This window comes from Oncorhynchus gorbuscha, linkage group LG26 (genome assembly GCF_021184085.1).
Source record: "Oncorhynchus gorbuscha isolate QuinsamMale2020 ecotype Even-year linkage group LG26, OgorEven_v1.0, whole genome shotgun sequence".
NCBI lineage: Eukaryota > Metazoa > Chordata > Actinopteri > Salmoniformes > Salmonidae > Oncorhynchus > Oncorhynchus gorbuscha.
In genome coordinates, this window is record NC_060198.1 from 9,558,773 (window position 1) to 9,580,451 (window position 21,679).

The 21,679-nt window shown below is 50.6% G+C and overlaps 1 protein-coding gene across 1 annotated transcript in view; it reads left to right on the top strand.

The window, feature by feature from the left end:
- The window catches only part of LOC124015152 (ubiquitin carboxyl-terminal hydrolase 43-like), a 194,514-nt gene that overhangs the window by 118,902 nt on the left and 53,933 nt on the right, over positions 1 to 21,679 (top strand). The gene's annotated exons all lie outside the window — the stretch shown is intronic.

Genomic DNA, 21,679 nt, shown 5'->3' on the forward strand with positions numbered 1-21,679 from the left:
CTAGACGGACAGAGAAAGGGAGAGGGGCTAGACCGAGAGAGAAAGGGAGAGGGGCTAGACCGAGAGAGAAAGGGAGAGGGGCTAGATAGAGAGAGAAAGGAGAGGGGCTAGACAGAGAGAGAAAGGGAGAGGGGCTAGATAGAAAGGGAGAGGGGCTAGACAGTGAGAGAAAGGGAGAGGGGCTAGATAGAGAGAGAAAGGGAGAGGGGCTAGACAGAGAGAGAAAGGGAGAGGGGCTAGATAGAGAGAGAAAGGGAGAGGGGCTAGACAGTGAGAGAAAGGAGAGGGGCTAGATAGAGAGAAAGGGAGAGGGGCTAGACAGATAGAGAAAGGGAGAGGGGCTAGATAGAGAGAGAAATGGAGAGGGGCAAGACAGAGAGAGAAAGGGAGAGGGGCTCGATAGAGAGAGAAAGGAGAGGGGCTAGACAGAGAGAGAAAGGGAGAGGGGCTAGACAGAGAGAGAAAGGGAGAATGGCTAGATAGAGAGAGAAAGGGAGAGGGGCTAGACAGAGAGAGAAAGGGAGAGGGGCTAGACCGACAGAGAAAGGAGAGGGGCTAGACAGAGAGAGAAAGGGAGAGGGGCTAGACAGAGAGAGAAAGGGAGAGGGGCCAGACGGACAGAGAAAGGGAGAGGGGCTAGACGGAGTGAGAAAGGGAGAGGGGCTAGACGGACAGAGAAATGGAGAGGGGCTAGACAGAGAGAGAAAGGAGAGGGGCTAGACGGACAGAGAAGGGGAGAGGGGCTAGACAGAGAGAGAAAGGGAGAGGGGCTAGACGGACAGAGAAAGGGAGAGGGGCTAGACGGACAGAGAAAAGGAGAGGGGCTAGACGGACAGAGAAGGGGAGAGGGGCTAGACGGCCAGAGAAAGCGAGAGGGGCTAGACGGAGAGAGAAAGGGAGAGGGGCTAGATAGAGAGAGAAAGGGAGAGGGGCTAGACAGAGAGAGAAAGGGAGAGGGGCTAGACAGAGAGAAAGGGAGAGGGGCTAGACGGACAGAGAAAGGGAGAGGGGCTAGATAGAGAGAGAAAGGGAGAGGGGATAGACAGTGGAGAAAGGGAGAATGGCTAGATAGAGAGAGAAAGGGAGAGGGGCTAGACAGAGAGAGAAAGGGAGAGGGGCTAGACCGACAGAGAAAGGGAGAGGGGCTAGACGGATAGAGAAAGGGAGAGGGGCTGGGCTAGACTGAGAGAGAAAGGGAGAGGGGCTAGACCGAGAGAGAAAGGGAGAGGAGCTAGATAGAGAGAGAAAGGGAGAGGGGCTAGACGGACAGAGAAAGGGAGAGGGGCTAGACCGAGAGAGAAAGGGAGAGGGGCTAGACCGAGAGAGAAAGGGAGAGGGGCTAGATAGAGAGAGAAAGGGAGAGGGGCTAGACAGAGAGAGAAAGGGAGAGGGGCTAGATAGAAAGGGAGAGGGGCTAGACAGTGAGAGAAAGGGAGAGGGGCTAGATAGAGAGAGAAAGGGAGAGGGGCTAGACAGATAGAGAAAGGGAGAGGGGCTAGATAGAGAGAGAAATGGAGAGGGGCAAGACAGAGAGAGAAAGGGAGAGGGGCTCGATAGAGAGAGAAAGGAGAGGGGCTAGACAGAGAGAAAAGGGAGAGGGGCTAGACAGAGAGAAAGGAGAGGGGCTAGACGGACATAGAAAGGAGAGGGGCTAGATAGAGAGAGAAAGGGAGAGGGGCTAGACGTGGGAGAAAGGGAGAATGGCTAGATAGAGAGAGAAAGGGAGAGGGGCTAGACAGAGAGAGAAAGGGAGAGGGGCTAGACCGACAGAGAAAGGGAGAGGGGCTAGACAGAGAGAGAAAGGGAGAGGGGCTAGACAGAGAGAGAAAGGGAGAGGGGGCAGACAGACAGAGAAAGGGAGAGGGGCTAGACGGACAGAGAAATGGAGAGGGGCTAGACAGAGAGAGAAAGGGAGAGGGGGCAGACGGATAGAGAAAGGGAGAGGGGCTGGGCTAGACTGAGAGAGAAAGGGAGAGGGGCTAGACCGAGAGAGAAAGGGAGAGGAGCTAGATAGAGAGAGAAAGGGAGAGGGGCTAGACGGACAGAGAAAGGGAGAGGGGCTAGACCGAGAGAGAAAGGGAGAGGGGCTAGACCGAGAGAGAAAGGGAGAGGGGCTAGATAGAGAGAGAAAGGAGAGGAGCTAGACAGAGAGAGAAAGGGAGAGGGGCTAGATTGAGAGAGAAAGGGAGAGGGGCTAGACAGTGAGAGAAAGGGAGAGGGGCTAGATAGAGAGAGAAAGGAGAGGGGCTAGACAGATAGAGAAAGGGAGAGGGGCTAGATAGAGAGAGAAATGGAGAGGGGCTAGACAGTGAGAGAAAGGGAGAGGGGCTAAATAGAGAGAGAAAGGGAGAGGGGCAAGACAGAGAGAGAAAGGGAGAGGGGCTCGATAGAGAGAGAAAGGGAGAGGGGCTAGACAGAGAGAGAAAGGGAGAGGGGCTAGACAGAGAGAAAGGGAGAGGGGCTAGACGGACAGAGAAAGGAGAGGGGCTAGATAGAGAGAGAAAGGGAGAGGGGCTAGACGTGGGAGAAAGGGAGAATGGCTAGATAGAGAGAGAAAGGGAGAGGGGCTAGACAGAGAGAGAAAGGGAGAGGGGCTAGACCGACAGAGAAAGGGAGAGGGGCTAGACAGAGAGAGAAAGGGAGAGGGGCTAGACAGAGAGAGAAAGGGAGAGGGGCAGACAGACAGAGAAAGGGAGAGGGGCTAGACGGACAGAGAAATGGAGAGGGGCTAGACAGAGAGAGAAAGGGAGAGGGGCAGACGGACAGAGAAAGGGAGAGGGGCTAGACGGACAGAGAAATGGAGAGGGGCTAGACAGAGAGAGAAATAGAGAGGGGCTAGACGGACAGAGAAAGGGAGAGGGGCTAGACGGACAGAGAAGGGGAGAGGGGCTAGACAGAGAGAGAAGGGGAGAGGGGCTAGACGGAGAGAGAGAGGGAGAGGGGCTAGACGGACAGAGAAAGGGGAGATGGGCTAGACAGAGAGAGAAAGGGAGAGGGGCTAGACAGAGAGAGAGAAAGGGAGAGGGGCTAGACAGAGAGAGAGAAAGGGAGAGGGGCTAGACGGAGAGAGAGGGAGAGGGGCTAGACAGACAGAGAAAAGGAGATGGGCTAGACAGAGAGAGAAAGGGAGAGGGGCTAGACAGAGAGAGAGAAAGGGAGAGGGGCTAGACAGACAGAGACTAGAGCACACCAGACACATAGAATGACAGAGACTGGAGAACACCAGACACATAGAATGACAGAGACTGGAGCACACCAGACACATAGAATGGCAGAGTCTGGAGAACACCAGACACATAGAATGGCAGAGACTGGAGCACACCAGACACATAGAATGACAGAGACGGGAGCACACCAGACACATAGAATGACAGAGACTGGAGCACACCAGACACATAGTATGGCAGAGACTGGAGCACACCAGACACATAGAATGACAGAGACTGGAACACACCAGACATATAGAATGGCAGAGACTGGAGCACACCAGACACATAGAATGGCAGAGACTGGAGCACACCAGACACATAGAATGACAGAGACTAGAGCACACCAGACACATAGAATGACTGAGACTGGAGCACACCAGACACATAGAATGACAGAGACTGGAGCACACCAGACACATAGAATGACAGAGACTGGAGCACACCAGACACGTAGAATGGCAGAGACTGGAGCACACCAGACACATAGAATGACAGAGACTGGAGCACACCAGACACGTAGAATGACAGAGACTGGAGCACACCAGACACATAGAATGACAGAGACTGGAGCACACCAGACACGTAGAATGACAGAGACTCGAGCACACCAGACACATAGAATGACAGAGACTGGAGCACACCAGACACATAGAATGACAGAGACTGGAGCACACCAGACACATAGAATGACAGAGACTGGAGCACACCAGACACATAGAATGACAGAGACTGGAGCACACCAGACACATAGAATGACAGAGACTGGAGCACACCAGACACATAGAATGACAGAGACTGGAGCACACCAGACACATAGAATGACAGAGACTGGAGCACACCAGACACATAGAATGACAGAGACTGGAGCACACCAGACACATAGAATGACAGAGACTGGAGCACACCAGACACATAGAATGACATAGACTGGAGCACACCAGACACATAGAATGACAGAGACTGGAGAACACCAGACACATAGAATGACAGAGACTGGAGAACACCAGACACATAGAATGACAGAGACTGGAGCACACCAGACACGTAGAATGACAGAGACTCGAGCACACCAGACACATAGAATGACAGAGACTGGAGCACACCAGACACATAGAATGACAGAGACTGGAGAACACCAGACACATAGAATGACAGAGACTGGAGCACACCAGACACATAGAATGACAGAGACTGGAGAACACCAGACACATAGAATGACAGAGACTGGAGCACACCAGACACATAGAATGACAGAGACTGGAGCACACCAGACACGTAGAATGACAGAGACTGGAGCACACCAGACACGTAGAATGACAGAGACTGGAGCACACCAGACACATAGAATGACAGAGACTGGAGAACACCAGACACATAGAATGACAGAGACTGGAGCACACCAGACACATAGAATGACAGAGACTGGAGCACACCAGACACGTAGAATGACAGAGACTGGAGCACACCAGACACATAGAATGACAGAGACTGGAGAACACCAGACACATAGAATGACAGAGACTGGAGCACACCAGACACATAGAATGACAGAGATTAAGAGAGGGAACAGATAGACAGAGAAAGATAGGAATATTTCAGACAGAGACACTCTGCTGTCAGTCCCACAGCTGGGCCTAATGTCTCGTCATGGTATGTGAGAAGGAGCAGGATGGGACATCACTGTCTGTCTGTCTGTCTGTCTGTCTTTTTGTTTGTGATTTGATAAAAGCCCTCTCAGAAAACAGATGTGAGGAGACAGTAAGGAATCCTTAAAGGTCCAATGCAGCCATTTTTATCTCAATATCAAATCCTTTCTGGGTGACAATTAAGTGTCTTACTGTGATTGTTTTCAATTAAAATGGTCAGAAAATAAGCAAAAAGCTTCTTAGCAAAAAGCAATTTCTCAAGCAAGTTTCATGACTGACCACGAGAATCAGGTTTGCAATGAATAACTTCAATCTGACCCCTTACACCCATAGAGGGGGCAGGAAAGAAATAGTTGTGATTAACAACTCACGTCCGGTCGTAAATCAAGGGAGAAGATAAAATGGCACTGGAGCAGAAGGCAGACGTTTTATGTGCCCCCAACTGATTGAGTTTTTCTGTTCGTTTATCTGCGTTGTTTGTAACTCGTTTTTTTACTCATTTTGTACATAATGTTGCCGCTACCGTCTATTATGACCGAAAATAACTTCTAGACATCAGAACTGCGATTTCTCACCACGGACTAGCAGAATCCTTTTTCTTCTTTACGACTCTGACGGGCCCGAGGCGGAGGATATACGACTCTCTCAGGAACAGGCCCCGAGCCCAGTGATCTGTGTGAAAAGGAGGCTGAGAAAGAGAGGCAGGAGAGCGGGCTGCCTGCTGAGAAGTCGTAGGTGATTGAATAAACCCCACTTCCCTCAATTCTGCTAGCAAATGTGCAGTCTTTGGATAATAAAATTGATGAGTTACGCTTAAGATTAAACTGAATGACGACAACATCAACATACAGCTGGCTGGTTATACGATGTACCAGCAGGATAGAACAGCGGCGTCTGGTAAGACAAGGGGCGCCGGTCTATGTATTTTTGTAAACAACAGCTGGTGCTCGATATCTAAGGAAATCTCGAGCTATTGCTCACCTGAGGTAGAGTTTCTCATGATAAGCTCTAGACCACACTACCTACCTAGAGAGTTTTCATCTGTATTCTTTGTAGCTGTTTACATACCACCACAGTCAGAGGCTGGCACTAAGACAGCATTGAATGAGCTGTATTCTGCCATAAGCAAACAAGAAAACGCTCACCCAGAGATGGCGCTCCTAGTAGTCGTAGACTTTAATGCAGGGAAACTTAAATCAGCTTTACCAAATTACTATCAGCATGTTAAATGTGCAACCAGAAAGAAAAGAACTCTGGACCACCTATATTCCACACACAGAGACACATACAAAGCTCTCCCTCACCCTCCATTAGGCAAATCTAACCATAATTCCTTCCTCCTGATTCCTGCTTTCAGATGCTAAGCGACAGGACGTTTTTTTCTAGCACAGACAGGAATATGTTCTGGGATTCTTCCTAAGGCATTGAGGAGTACACCACATCTGTCATTGACTTCATCAATAAGTGCATCGATGACATCATCCTCCTCCTCAACATGAGGTGGAGATGATAAAATCACCTCCTGGACAATCACTGATACGGCAGATTAGCTGTCCTAAGTAAAGTATCTTCAAAAGCAAATTTAAGTAGGACCATCCTGTTACTCTGCTCAAACCATTACGCCACTCTCATCACCCCACTGGGGAAACATCGAACCATCTTCAAAGAAGCATCTTCAATAGTAAATGGAAGGCAAAAATCAACTCTGTAGTTCTGTTCAGGACTACACGACAAATCACCGGATACCGGACAACTATGAAGAAGGACATCAGTAGAAGAATTGTTGGAACATTTCGGACAATCAGAGCCTTACAAGTGTGCCACAAAAAGGCCCAAACCCCTTTCCAAGGGTGCCCTGTTCACCGAGAGATCCCCGGTGAACCCAGACATTTCACGTAAATACATTCACGATTTCTTGCTCAAAGCGGGTGGCGGTTTGTGTGGAAAGTATATGGTCATTGTAGGTGAGAGTAGTTTGTGAACGTGGCGATGTTATCCATGTTGTCATTCTGCTTGGGATCTGTTTTCAGCGTATTACGTCTCCAATATCAGTGTAGAATGCATGTTTATCCTGTGTTCCCATTTAATTAGCGAGTAAATAAATAATTTGACCAATTTGTGTAGTACAGAATCATAAGTAAAGCTCGGGTTTTTACAGATGCAAAAGGTTATGACGGTTCAGAATGGTGATATGATACGAGGTTATTTATTATTCTTTTTTATTTAACCTTAATTTAACCAGGTAGGCTAGTTGAGAACAAGTTCTCATTTGCACCTGGCCAAGATAAAGCAAAGCAGTTTGACACATACAACAACACAGAGCTACACATGGAATAAACAAACACACAGTTAATAATACAGTAGAAAAGTCTATATACAGCATGTACAAATGAGGTAGGATAAGGGAGGTAAGGCAATAAATAGGCCATGGCGGCGAAGTAATTACAATATAGCAATTAAACACGGGACAGAGAAAGAGAGGGGGCTAGACCAACAGAGAAAGAGAGAGGGCTAGACCAACAGAGAAAGAGAGGGGGCTAGACGCACAGAGAAAGGGAGAGGGGCTAGACCAACAGAGAAAGAGAGGGGGCTAGACCAACAGAGAAAGAGAGAGGGCTAGACGGACAGAGAAAGGGAGAGGGGCTAGACCAACAGAGAAAGAGAGGGGGCTAGACCAACAGAGAAAGAGAGAGGGGCTAGACCAACAGAGAAAGAGAGGGGGCTAGACCAACAGAGAAAGAGAGAGGGCTAGACGGACAGAGAAAGGGAGAGGGGCTAGACCAACAGAGAAAGAGAGAGGGCTAGACCAACAGAGAAAGAGAGAGGGCTAGACGGACAGAGAAAGGGAGAGGGGCTAGACCAACAGAGAAAGAGAGAGGGCTAGACGGACAGAGAAAGGCAGATGGGCTAGACCAACAGAGAAAGAGAGAGGGGCTAGACCAACAGAGAAAGAGAGGGGGCTAGACCAACAGAGAAAGAGAGAGGGCTAGACAGACAGAGAAAGGGAGAGGGGCTAGACCAACAGAGAAAGAGAGGGGGCTAGACCAACAGAGAAAGATAGAGGGGCTAGACCAACAGAGAAAGAGAGGGGGCTAGACCAACAGAGAAAGAGAGAGGGCTAGACGGACAGAGAAAGGGAGAGGGGCTAGACCAACAGAGAAAGCGAGGGGGCTAGACCAACAGAGAAAGAGAGAGGGCTAGACGGACAGAGAAAGGGAGAGGGGCTAGACCAACAGAGAAAGAGAGGGGGCTAGACCAACAGAGAAAGGGAGGGGGCTAGACGGACAGAGAAAGGGAGAGGGGCTAGACAAACAGAGAAAGAGAGGGGGCTAGACCAACAGAGAAAGAGAGAGGGGCTAGACCAACAGAGAAAGAGAGAGGGCTAGACAGACAGAGAAAGGGAGAGGGGCTAGACCAACAGAGAAAGAGAGGGGGCTAGACCAACAGAGAAAGATAGAGGGGCTAGACCAACAGAGAAAGAGAGGGGGCTAGACCAACAGAGAAAGAGAGAGGGGCTAGACAAACAGAGAAAGAGAGGGGGCTAGACCAACAGAGAAAGAGAGAGGGGCTAGACCAACAGAGAAAGAGAGGGGGCTAGACCAACAGAGAAAGGGAGGGGGCTAGACGGACAGAGAAAGGGAGAGGGGCTAGACGGACAGAGAAAGGCAGATGGGCTAGACCAACAGAGAAAGAGAGGGGGCTAGACCAACAGAGAAAGAGAGAGGGGCTAGACCAACAGAGAAAGAGAGGGGGCTAGACCAACAGAGAAAGAGAGGGGGCTGGACCAACAGAGAAAGGGAGGGGGCTAGACGGACAGAGAAAGGGAGAGGGGCTAGACCAACAGAGAAAGAGAGGGGGCTAGACCAACAGAGAAAGGGAGAGGGGCTAGACCAACAGAGAAAGAGAGGGGGCTAGACCAACAGAGAAAGAGAGGGGGCTAGACCAACAGAGAAAGAGAGGGGGCTAGACCAACAGAGAAAGGGAGAGGGGGCTAGACGGACAGAGAAAGAGAGGGGGCTACACGGACAGAGAAAGGGAGAGGGGCTAGACCAACAGAGAAAGAGAGGGGGCTAGACCAAAAGAGAAAGAGAGGGGGCTAGACCAACAGAGAAAGAGAGGGGGCTAGACCAACAGAGAAAGGGAGAGGGGGCTAGACGGACAGAGAAAGAGAGGGGGCTACACGGACAGAGAAAGGGAGAGGGGCTAGACCAACAGAGAAAGAGAGGGGGCTAGACCAACAGAGAAAGGGAGGGGACTAGACCAACAGAGAAAGAGAGGGGGCTAGACCAACAGAGAAAGGGAGAGGGGCTAGACCAACAGAGAAAGAGAGGGGGCTAGACCAACAGAGAAAGAGAGGGTGCTAGACCAACAGAGAAAGAGAGGGTGCTAGACCAACAGAGAAAGAGAGGGGGCTAGACCAACAGAGAAAGAGAGGGGGCTAGACCAACAGAGAAAGAGAGGGGGCTAGACCAACAGAGAAAGAGAGGGGGCTAGACCAACAGAGAAAGGGAGAGGGGCTAGACCAACAGAGAAAGAGAGGGGGCTAGACCAACAGAGAAAGAGAGGGTGCTAGACCAACAGAGAAAGAGAGGGTGCTAGACCAACAGAGAAAGAGAGGGGCTAGACCAACAGAGAAAGAGAGGGGCTAGACCAACAGAGAAAGGGAGGGGACTAGACCAACAGAGAAAGAGAGGGGGCTAGACCAACAGAGAAAGGGAGAGGGGCTAGACCAACAGAGAAAGAGAGGGGGCTAGACCAACAGAGAAAGAGAGGGTGCTAGACCAACAGAGAAAGAGAGGGTGCTAGACCAACAGAGAAAGAGAGGGGGCTAGACCAACAGAGAAAGAGAGGGGGCTAGACCAACAGAGAAAGAGAGGGGGCTAGACCAACAGAGAAAGAGAGGGGGCTAGACCAACAGAGAAAGGGAGAGGGGCTAGACCAACAGAGAAAGGGAGAGGGGCTAGACGGATAGAGAAAGGAGAGGGGCTAGACAGACAGAGAAAGGAGAGGGGCTAGACGGACAGAGAAAGGGAGAGGGGCTAGACGGACAGAGAAAGGGAGAGGGGCTAGACGGACAGAGAAAGGGAGAGGGGCTAGACGGACAGAGAAAGAGAGGGGGCTAGACCAACAGGGAAAGAGAGGGGGCTAGACAGAGAGAGAAAGGGAGAGGGGCTAGACGGACAGAGAAAGGGAGAGGGGCTAGACCGACAGAGAAAGAGAGGGGGCTAGACAGAGAGAGAAAGGGATAGGGGCTAGACGGACAGAGAAAGAGAGAGGGGCTAGACAGAGAGAGAAAGGGAGAGGGGCTAGACCGACAGAGAAAGAGAGGGGGCTAGACAGAGAGAGAAAGGGAGAGGGGGCTAGACAGAGAGAGAAAGGGAGAGGGGGCTAAACCAACAGAGAAAGAGAGGGGGCTAGACAGAGAGAGAAAGGGAGAGGGGCTAGACCGACAGAAAAAGGGAGAGGGGCTAGACGGACAGAGAAAGGGAGAGGGGCTAGACGGACAGAGAAAGACAGATGGGCTAGACGGACAGAGAAAGGGAGAGGGGCTAGACGGACAGAGAAAAGGAGAGGGGCTAGACGGACATAGAAGGGGAGAGGGGCTAGACGGACAGAGAAAGGGAGAGGGGCTAGACGGATAGAGAAAGGGAGAGGGGCTAGACAGTGAGAGAAAGGGAGAGGGGCTAGACTGAGAGAGAAAGGGAGAGGGGCTAGACCGAGAGAGAAAGGGAGAGGGGCTATATAGAGAGAAAGGGAGAGGGGCTAGACGGACAGAGAAAGGGAGAGGGGCTAGACCGAGAGAGAAAGGGAGAGGGGCTAGACCGAGAGAGAAAGGGAGAGGGGCTAGATAGAGAGAGAAAGGGAGAGGGGCTAGACAGAGAGAGAAAGGGAGAGGGGCCAGATAGAGAGAGCAAGGGAGAGGGGCTAGACAGTGAGAGAAAGGGAGAGGGGCTAGATAGAGAGAGAAAGGGAGAGGGGCTAGACAGAGAGAGAAAGGGAGAGGGGCTCGATAGAGAGAGAAAGGGAGAGGGGCTAGACAGAGAGAGAAAGGGAGAGGGGCTAGACAGAGAGAAAGGGAGAGGGGCTAGACAGAGAGAGAAAGGGAGAGGGGCTAGACAGACAGAGAAAGGGAGAGGGGCCAGACGGACAGAGAAAGGGAGAGGGGCTATACAGAGAGAGAAAGGGAGAGGGGCTAGACAGACAGAGAAAGGGAGAGGGGCCAGACGGACAGAGAAAGGGAGAGGGGCTAGACAGAGTGAGAAAGGGAGAGGGGCTAGACGGACAGAGAAATGGAGAGGGGCTAGACAGAGAGAGAAATGGAGAGGGGCTAGACGGACAGAGAAAGGGAGAGGGGCTAGACGGACAGAGAAGGGGAGAGGGGCTAGACAGAGAGAGAAAGGGAGAGGGGCTAGACGGACAGAGAAAGGGAGAGGGGCTAGACGGACAGAGAAAAGGAGAGGGGCTAGACGGACAGAGAAGGGGAGAGGGGCTAGACGGACAGAGAAAGGGAGAGGGGCTAGACGGATAGAGAAAGGGAGAGGGGCTAGACTGAGAGAGAAAGGGAGAGGGGCTAGACCGAGAGAGAAAGGGAGAGGGGCTAGATAGAGAGAGAAAGGGAGAGGGGCTAGACAGTGAGAGAAAGGGAGAGGGGCTAGATAGAGAGAGAAAGGGAGAGGGGCTAGACAGATAGAGAAAGGGAGAGGGGCTAGATAGAGAGAGAAATGGAGAGGGGCTAGACAGTGAGAGAAAGGGAGAGGGGCTAGATAGAGAGAGAAAGGGAGAGGGGCTAGACAGAGAGAGAAAGGGAGAGGGGCTCGATAGAGAGAGAAAGGGAGAGGGGCTAGACAGAGAGAGAAAGGGAGAGGGGCTAGACAGAGAGAAAGGGAGAGGGGCTAGACAAACAGAGAAAGGGAGAGGGGCTAGATAGAGAGAGAAAGGGAGAGGGGCTAGACAGTGGGAGAAAGGGAGAATGGCTAGATAGAGAGAGAAAGGGAGAGGGGCTAGACAGAGAGAGAAAGGGAGAGGGGCTAGACAGAGAGAGAAAGGGAGAGGGGCTAGACCGATAGAGAAAGGGAGAGGGGCTAGACTGAGAGAGAAAGGGAGAGGGGCTAGACCGAGAGAGAAAGGGAGAGGGGCTAGATAGAGAGAGAAAGGGAGAGGGGCTAGATAGAGAGAGAAAGGGAGAGGGGCTAGACGGACAGAGAAAGGGAGAGGGGCTAGACCGACAGAGAAAGAGAGGTGGCTAGACAGAGAGAGAAAGGGATAGGGGCTAGACGGACAGAGAAAGAGAGGGGGCTAGACAGAGAGAGAAAGGGAGAGGGGCTAGACCGACAGAGAAAGAGAGGGGGCTAGACAGAGAGAGAAAGGGAGAGGGGGCTAAACCAACAGAGAAAGAGAGGGGGCTAGACAGAGAGAGAAAGGGAGAGGGGCTAGACCGACAGAAAAAGGGAGAGGGGCTAGACGGACAGAGAAAGGCAGATGGGCTAGACGAACAGAGAAAGGGAGAGGGGCTAGACGGATAGAGAAAGGGAGAGGGGCTAGACGGATAGAGAAAGGGAGAGGGGCTAGACGGACAGAGAAAAGGAGAGGGGCTAGACGGACATAGAAGGGGAGAGGGGCTAGACGGACAGAGAAAGGGAGAGGGGCTAGACGGATAGAGAAAGGGAGAGGGGCTAGACTGAGAGAGAAAGGGAGAGGGGCTAGACCGAGAGAGAAAGGGAGAGGGGCTATATAGAGAGAGAAAGGGAGAGGGGCTAGACGGACAGAGAAAGGGAGAGGGGCTAGACCGAGAGAGAAAGGGAGAGGGGCTAGACCGAGAGAGGAAGGGAGAGGGGCTAGACCGAGAGAGAAAGGGAGAGGGGCTAGATAGAGAGAGAAAGGGAGAGGGGCTAGACAGAGAGAGAAAGGGAGAGGGGCCAGATAGAGAGAGAAAGGGAGAGGGGCTAGACAGTGAGAGAAAGGGAGAGGGGCTAGATAGAGAGAGAAAGGGAGAGGGGCTAGACAGATAGAGAAAGGGAGAGGGGCTAGATAGAGAGAGAAATGGAGAGGGGCTAGACAGTGAGAGAAAGGGAGAGGGGCTAGATAGAGAGAGAAAGGGAGAGGGGCTAGACAGAGAGAGAAAGGGAGAGGGGCTCGATAGAGAGAGAAAGGGAGAGGGGCTAGATAGAGAGAGAAAGGGAGAATGGCTAGATAGAGAGAGAAAGGGAGAGGGGCTAGACAGAGAGAGAAAGGGAGAGGGGCTAGACCGACAGAGAAAGGGAGAGGGGCTAGACAGAGAGAGAAAGGGAGAGGGGCTAGACAGAGAGAGAAAGGGAGAGGGGCCAGACGGACAGAGAAAGGGAGAGGGGCTAGACGGAGTGAGAAAGGGAGAGGGGCTAGACGGACAGAGAAATTGAAGAGGGGCTAGACAGAGAGAGAAAGGGAGAGGGGCTAGACGGACAGAGAAGGGGAGAGGGGCTAGACAGAGAGAGAAAGGGAGAGGGGCTAGACGGACAGAGAAAGGGAGAGGGGCTAGACGGACAGAGAAAAGGAGAGGGGCTAGACGGACAGAGAAGGGGAGAGGGGCTAGACGGCCAGAGAAAGCGAGAGGGGCTAGACGGAGAGAGAAAGGGAGAGGGGCTAGATAGAGAGAGAAAGGGAGAGGGGCTAGACAGAGAGAGAAAGGGAGAGGGGCTAGACAGAGAGAAAGGGAGAGGGGCTAGACGGACAGAGAAAGGGAGAGGGGCTAGATAGAGAGAGAAAGGGAGAGGGGATAGACAGTGGGAGAAAGGGAGAATGGCTAGATAGAGAGAGAAAGGGAGAGGGGCTAGACAGAGAGAGAAAGGGAGAGGGGCTAGACCGACAGAGAAAGGGAGAGGGGCTAGACGGATAGAGAAAGGGAGAGGGGCTGGGCTAGACTGAGAGAGAAAGGGAGAGGGGCTAGACCGAGAGAGAAAGGGAGAGGAGCTAGATAGAGAGAGAAAGGGAGAGGGGCTAGACGGACAGAGAAAGGGAGAGGGGCTAGACCGAGAGAGAAAGGGAGAGGGGCTAGACCGAGAGAGAAAGGGAGAGGGGCTAGATAGAGAGAGAAAGGGAGAGGGGCTAGACAGAGAGAGAAAGGGAGAGGGGCTAGATAGAGAGAGAAAGGGAGAGGGGCTAGACAGTGAGAGAAAGGGAGAGGGGCTAGATAGAGAGAGAAAGGGAGAGGGGCTAGACAGATAGAGAAAGGGAGAGGGGCTAGATAGAGAGAGAAATGGAGAGGGGCAAGACAGAGAGAGAAAGGGAGAGGGGCTCGATAGAGAGAGAAAGGGAGAGGGGCTAGACAGAGAGAGAAAGGGAGAGGGGCTAGACAGAGAGAGAAAGGGAGAATGGCTAGATAGAGAGAGAAAGGGAGAGGGGCTAGACAGAGAGAGAAAGGGAGAGGGGCTAGACCGACAGAGAAAGGGAGAGGGGCTAGACAGAGAGAGAAAGGGAGAGGGGCTAGACAGAGAGAGAAAGGGAGAGGGGCCAGACGGACAGAGAAAGGGAGAGGGGCTAGACGGAGTGAGAAAGGGAGAGGGGCTAGACGGACAGAGAAATGGAGAGGGGCTAGACAGAGAGAGAAAGGGAGAGGGGCTAGACGGACAGAGAAGGGGAGAGGGGCTAGACAGAGAGAGAAAGGGAGAGGGGCTAGACGGACAGAGAAAGGGAGAGGGGCTAGACGGACAGAGAAAAGGAGAGGGGCTAGACGGACAGAGAAGGGGAGAGGGGCTAGACGGCCAGAGAAAGCGAGAGGGGCTAGACGGAGAGAGAAAGGGAGAGGGGCTAGATAGAGAGAGAAAGGGAGAGGGGCTAGACAGAGAGAGAAAGGGAGAGGGGCTAGACAGAGAGAAAGGGAGAGGGGCTAGACGGACAGAGAAAGGGAGAGGGGCTAGATAGAGAGAGAAAGGGAGAGGGGATAGACAGTGGGAGAAAGGGAGAATGGCTAGATAGAGAGAGAAAGGGAGAGGGGCTAGACAGAGAGAGAAAGGGAGAGGGGCTAGACCGACAGAGAAAGGGAGAGGGGCTAGACGGATAGAGAAAGGGAGAGGGGCTGGGCTAGACTGAGAGAGAAAGGGAGAGGGGCTAGACCGAGAGAGAAAGGGAGAGGAGCTAGATAGAGAGAGAAAGGGAGAGGGGCTAGACGGACAGAGAAAGGGAGAGGGGCTAGACCGAGAGAGAAAGGGAGAGGGGCTAGACCGAGAGAGAAAGGGAGAGGGGCTAGATAGAGAGAGAAAGGGAGAGGGGCTAGACAGAGAGAGAAAGGGAGAGGGGCTAGATAGAGAGAGAAAGGGAGAGGGGCTAGACAGTGAGAGAAAGGGAGAGGGGCTAGATAGAGAGAGAAAGGGAGAGGGGCTAGACAGATAGAGAAAGGGAGAGGGGCTAGATAGAGAGAGAAATGGAGAGGGGCAAGACAGAGAGAGAAAGGGAGAGGGGCTCGATAGAGAGAGAAAGGGAGAGGGGCTAGACAGAGAGAGAAAGGGAGAGGGGCTAGACAGAGAGAAAGGGAGAGGGGCTAGACGGACATAGAAAGGGAGAGGGGCTAGATAGAGAGAGAAAGGGAGAGGGGCTAGACGTGGGAGAAAGGGAGAATGGCTAGATAGAGAGAGAAAGGGAGAGGGGCTAGACAGAGAGAGAAAGGGAGAGGGGCTAGACCGACAGAGAAAGGGAGAGGGGCTAGACAGAGAGAGAAAGGGAGAGGGGCTAGACAGAGAGAGAAAGGGAGAGGGGGCAGACAGACAGAGAAAGGGAGAGGGGCTAGACGGACAGAGAAATGGAGAGGGGCTAGACAGAGAGAGAAAGGGAGAGGGGGCAGACGGATAGAGAAAGGGAGAGGGGCTGGGCTAGACTGAGAGAGAAAGGGAGAGGGGCTAGACCGAGAGAGAAAGGGAGAGGAGCTAGATAGAGAGAGAAAGGGAGAGGGGCTAGACGGACAGAGAAAGGGAGAGGGGCTAGACCGAGAGAGAAAGGGAGAGGGGCTAGACCGAGAGAGAAAGGGAGAGGGGCTAGATAGAGAGAGAAAGGGAGAGGGGCTAGACAGAGAGAGAAAGGGAGAGGGGCTAGATTGAGAGAGAAAGGGAGAGGGGCTAGACAGTGAGAGAAAGGGAGAGGGGCTAGATAGAGAGAGAAAGGGAGAGGGGCTAGACAGATAGAGAAAGGGAGAGGGGCTAGATAGAGAGAGAAATGGAGAGGGGCTAGACAGTGAGAGAAAGGGAGAGGGGCTAAATAGAGAGAGAAAGGGAGAGGGGCAAGACAGAGAGAGAAAGGGAGAGGGGCTCGATAGAGAGAGAAAGGGAGAGGGGCTAGACAGAGAGAGAAAGGGAGAGGGGCTAGACAGAGAGAAAGGGAGAGGGGCTAGACGGACAGAGAAAGGGAGAGGGGCTAGATAGAGAGAGAAAGGGAGAGGGGCTAGACGTGGGAGAAAGGGAGAATGGCTAGATAGAGAGAGAAAGGGAGAGGGGCTAGACAGAGAGAGAAAGGGAGAGGGGCTAGACCGACAGAGAAAGGGAGAGGGGCTAGACAGAGAGAGAAAGGGAGAGGGCTAGACAGAGAGAGAAAGGAGAGGGGCAGACAGACAGAGAAAGGGAGAGGGGCTAGACGGACAGAGAAATGGAGAGGGGCTAGACAGAGAGAGAAAGGGAGAGGGGGCAGACGGACAGAGAAAGGGAGAGGGGCTAGACGGACAGAGAAATGGAGAGGGGCTAGACAGAGAGAGAAATAGAGAGGGGCTAGACGGACAGAGAAAGGGAGAGGGGCTAGACGGACAGAGAAGGGGAGAGGGGCTAGACAGAGAGAGAAGGGGAGAGGGGCTAGACGGAGAGAGAGAGGGAGAGGGGCTAGACGGACAGAGAAAGGGAGATGGGCTAGACAGAGAGAGAAAGGGAGAGGGGCTAGACAGAGAGAGAGAAAGGGAGAGGGGCTAGACAGAGAGAGAGAAAGGGAGAGGGGCTAGACGGAGAGAGAGAGGGAGAGGGGCTAGACAGACAGAGAAAAGGAGATGGGCTAGACAGAGAGAGAAAGGGAGAGGGGCTAGACAGAGAGAGAGAAAGGGAGAGGGGCTAGACAGACAGAGACTAGAGCACACCAGACACATAGAATGACAGAGACTGGAGAACACCAGACACATAGAATGACAGAGACTGGAGCACACCAGACACATAGAATGGCAGAGTCTGGAGAACACCAGACACATAGAATGGCAGAGACTGGAGCACACCAGACACATAGAATGACAGAGACGGGAGCACACCAGACACATAGAATGACAGAGACTGGAGCACACCAGACACATAGTATGGCAGAGACTGGAGCACACCAGACACATAGAATGACAGAGACTGGAACACACCAGACATATAGAATGGCAGAGACTGGAGCACACCAGACACATAGAATGGCAGAGACTGGAGCACACCAGACACATAGAATGACAGAGACTAGAGCACACCAGACACATAGAATGACTGAGACTGGAGCACACCAGACACATAGAATGACAGAGACTGGAGCACACCAGACACATAGAATGACAGAGACTGGAGCACACCAGACACGTAGAATGGCAGAGACTGGAGCACACCAGACACATAGAATGACAGAGACTGGAGCACACCAGACACGTAGAATGACAGAGACTGGAGCACACCAGACACATAGAATGACAGAGACTGGAGCACACCAGACACGTAGAATGACAGAGACTCGAGCACACCAGACACATAGAATGACAGAGACTGGAGCACACCAGACACATAGAATGACAGAGACTGGAGCACACCAGACACATAGAATGACAGAGACTGGAGCACACCAGACACGTAGAATGACAGAGACTGGAGCACACCAGACACGTAGAATGACAGAGACTGGAGCACACCAGACACATAGAATGACAGAGACTGGAGAACACCAGACACATAGAATGACAGAGACTGGAGCACACCAGACACATAGAATGACAGAGACTGGAGCACACACCAGACACGTAGAATGACAGAGACTGGAGCACACCAGACACATAGAATGACAGAGACTGGAGAACACCAGACACATAGAATGACAGAGACTGGAGCACACCAGACACATAGAATGACAGAGACTGGAGCACACCAGACACGTAGAATGACAGAGACTGGAGCACACCAGACACATAGAATGACAGAGACTGGAGAACACCAGACACATAGAATGACAGAGACTGGAGCACACCAGACACGTAGAATGACAGAGACTGGAGCACACCAGACACGTAGAATGACAGAGACTGGAGCACACCAGACACATAGAATGACAGAGACTGGAGAACACCAGACACATAGAATGACAGAGACTGGAGAACACCAGACACATAGAATGACAGAGACTGGAGAACACCAGACACGTAGAATGACAGAGACTGGAGCACACCAGACACATAGAATGACAGAGATTAAGAGAGGGAACAGATAGACAGAGAAAGATAGGAATATTTCAGACAGAGACACTCTGCTGTCAGTCCCACAGCTGGGCCTAATGTCTCGTCATGGTATGTGAGAAGGAGCAGGATGGGACATCACTGTCTGTCTGTCTGTCTGTCTGTCTTTTTGTTTGTGATTTGATAAAAGCCCTCTCAGAAAACAGATGTGAGGAGACAGTAAGGAATCCTTAAAGGTCCAATGCAGCCATTTTTATCTCAATATCAAATCCTTTCTGGGTGACAATTAAGTGTCTTACTGTGATTGTTTTCAATTAAAATGGTCAGAAAATAAGCAAAAAAAGCTTCTTAGCAAAAAGCAATTTCTCAAGCAAGTTTCATGACTGACCACGAGAATCAGGTTTGCAATGAATAACTTCAATCTGACCCCCTTACACCCATAGAGGGGGCAGGAAAGAAATAGTTGTGATTAACAACTCACGTCCGGTCGTAAATCAAGGGAGAAGATAAAATGGCACTGGAGCAGAAGGCAGACGTTTTATGTGCCCCCAACTGATTGAGTTTTTCTGTTCGTTTATCTGCGTTGTTTGTAACTCGTTTTTTTACTCATTTTGTACATAATGTTGCCGCTACCGTCTATTATGACCGAAAATAACTTCTAGACATCAGAACTGCGATTTCTCACCACGGACTAGCAGAATCCTTTTTCTTCTTTTACGACTCTGACGGGCCCGAGGCGGAGGATATACGACTCTCTCAGGAACAGGCCCCGAGCCCAGTGATCTGTGTGAAAAGGAGGCTGAGAAAGAGAGGCAGGAGAGCGGGCTGCCTGCTGAGAAGTCGTAGGTGATTGAATAAACCCCCACTTCCCTCAATTCTGCTAGCAAATGTGCAGTCTTTGGATAATAAAATTGATGAGTTACGCTTAAGATTAAACTGAATGACGACAACATCAACATACAGCTGGCTGGTTATACGATGTACCAGCAGGATAGAACAGCGGCGTCTGGTAAGACAAGGGGCGCCGGTCTATGTATTTTTGTAAACAACAGCTGGTGCTCGATATCTAAGGAAATCTCGAGCTATTGCTCACCTGAGGTAGAGTTTCTCATGATAAGCTCTAGACCACACTACCTACCTAGAGAGTTTTCATCTGTATTCTTTGTAGCTGTTTACATACCACCACAGTCAGAGGCTGGCACTAAGACAGCATTGAATGAGCTGTATTCTGCCATAAGCAAACAAGAAAACGCTCACCCAGAGATGGCGCTCCTAGTAGTCGTAGACTTTAATGCAGGGAAACTTAAATCAGCTTTACCAAATTACTATCAGCATGTTAAATGTGCAACCAGAAAGAAAAGAACTCTGGACCACCTATATTCCACACACAGAGACACATACAAAGCTCTCCCTCACCCTCCATTAGGCAAATCTAACCATAATTCCTTCCTCCTGATTCCTGCTTTCAGATGCTAAGCGACAGGACGTTTTTTTCTAGCACAGACAGGAATATGTTCTGGGATTCTTCCTAAGGCATTGAGGAGTACACCACATCTGTCATTGACTTCATCAATAAGTGCATCGATGACATCATCCTCCTCCTCAACATGAGGTGGAGATGATAAAATCACCTCCTGGACAATCACTGATACGGCAGATTAGCTGTCCTAAGTAAAGTATCTTCAAAAGCAAATTTAAGTAGGACCATCCTGTTACTCTGCTCAAACCATTACGCCACTCTCATCACCCCACTGGGGAAACATCGAACCATCTTCAAAGAAGCATCTTCAATAGTAAATGGAAGGCAAAAATCAACTCTGTAGTTCTGTTCAGGACTACACGACAAATCACCGGATACCGGACAACTATGAAGAAGGACATCAGTAGAAGAATTGTTGGAACATTTCGGACAATCAGAGCCTTACAAGTGTGCCACAAAAAGGCCCAAACCCCTTTCCAAGGGTGCCCTGTTCACCGAGAGATCCCCGGTGAACCCAGACATTTCACGTAAATACATTCACGATTTCTTGCTCAAAGCGGGTGGCGGTTTGTGTGGAAAGTATATGGTCATTGTAGGTGAGAGTAGTTTGTGAACGTGGCGATGTTATCCATGTTGTCATTCTGCTTGGGATCTGTTTTCAGCGTATTACGTCTCCAATATCAGTGTAGAATGCATGTTTATCCTGTGTTCCCATTTAATTAGCGAGTAAATAAATAATTTGACCAATTTGTGTAGTACAGAATCATAAGTAAAGCTCGGGTTTTTGCAGATGCAAAAGGTTATGACGGTTCAGAATGGTGATATGATACGAGGTTATTTATTATTCTTTTTTATTTAACCTTAATTTAACCAGGTAGGCTAGTTGAGAACAAGTTCTCATTTGCACCTGGCCAAGATAAAGCAAAGCAGTTTGACACATACAACAACACAGAGCTACACATGGAATAAACAAACACACAGTTAATAATACAGTAGAAAAGTCTATATACAGCATGTACAAATGAGGTAGGATAAGGGAGGTAAGGCAATAAATAGGCCATGGCGGCGAAGTAATTACAATATAGCAATTAAACACGGGAATGGTAGAATGTGCAGAAGATGAATGTGCAAATAGAGATACTGGGGTTCAAAGGAGCAAGATAAATAAATAAATACAGTATGGGGATGAGGTAGATTGGATGGGCTATTTACAGATGAGCTATGTACAAGTCCAGTGACCTGTGAGCTGCTCCGACAGCTGGTGCTTAAAGCTAGTGAGGGAGGTAAGAATCTCCAGCTTTAGTGATTTTTGTTACGATGAATAAGTTGTGTGTTTATGGATGTGATAGGTAAAGAACTTTTAGAGTTTAATGGTAACTCTTTAAGCAACCGCTCTTGTGATGCCCCAAATCCTAATGAGTTAATTGTTACATTATTAATTTAGTCAGGCAACAATTAAACATAGTTAGTTAAATAGATAAATAACAAATCTTCAGATTAATATTATCGTCAAATCACGGCACAAGAGTTTTGCCAGGACTGTCAGACAGTAGTCTGAGTGGGGAGGGGTGATGTCACCAGGCAGTCCAAAACTCCATCCCACCAAAACAGGCAGACATTTCAGGCAATCTTTTCTAACAGCTCTTACAGCTCTTACACTATCATTTTTTTTTCTTTTTAAATATCAGTTTTATTCCAACCCCATAGTGTGGAAATGACATTTTCGACTGCACTGGGCCTTTAATATGAGGTTACTTTAGAAGGATCTTGAACAGACTTATAATGCAAATATAGCATGTCTGCTCTGTTTGCTTTGCCACATATATTCCCTGTTTGTCCTCTATAGCTTGTCTGTCTACAATTTGTAGCCTGTGTGTGTTTGACCCCCATGCTAAGCCACTTAGCCATGTCCATGGCTGTTTATACATAGTCT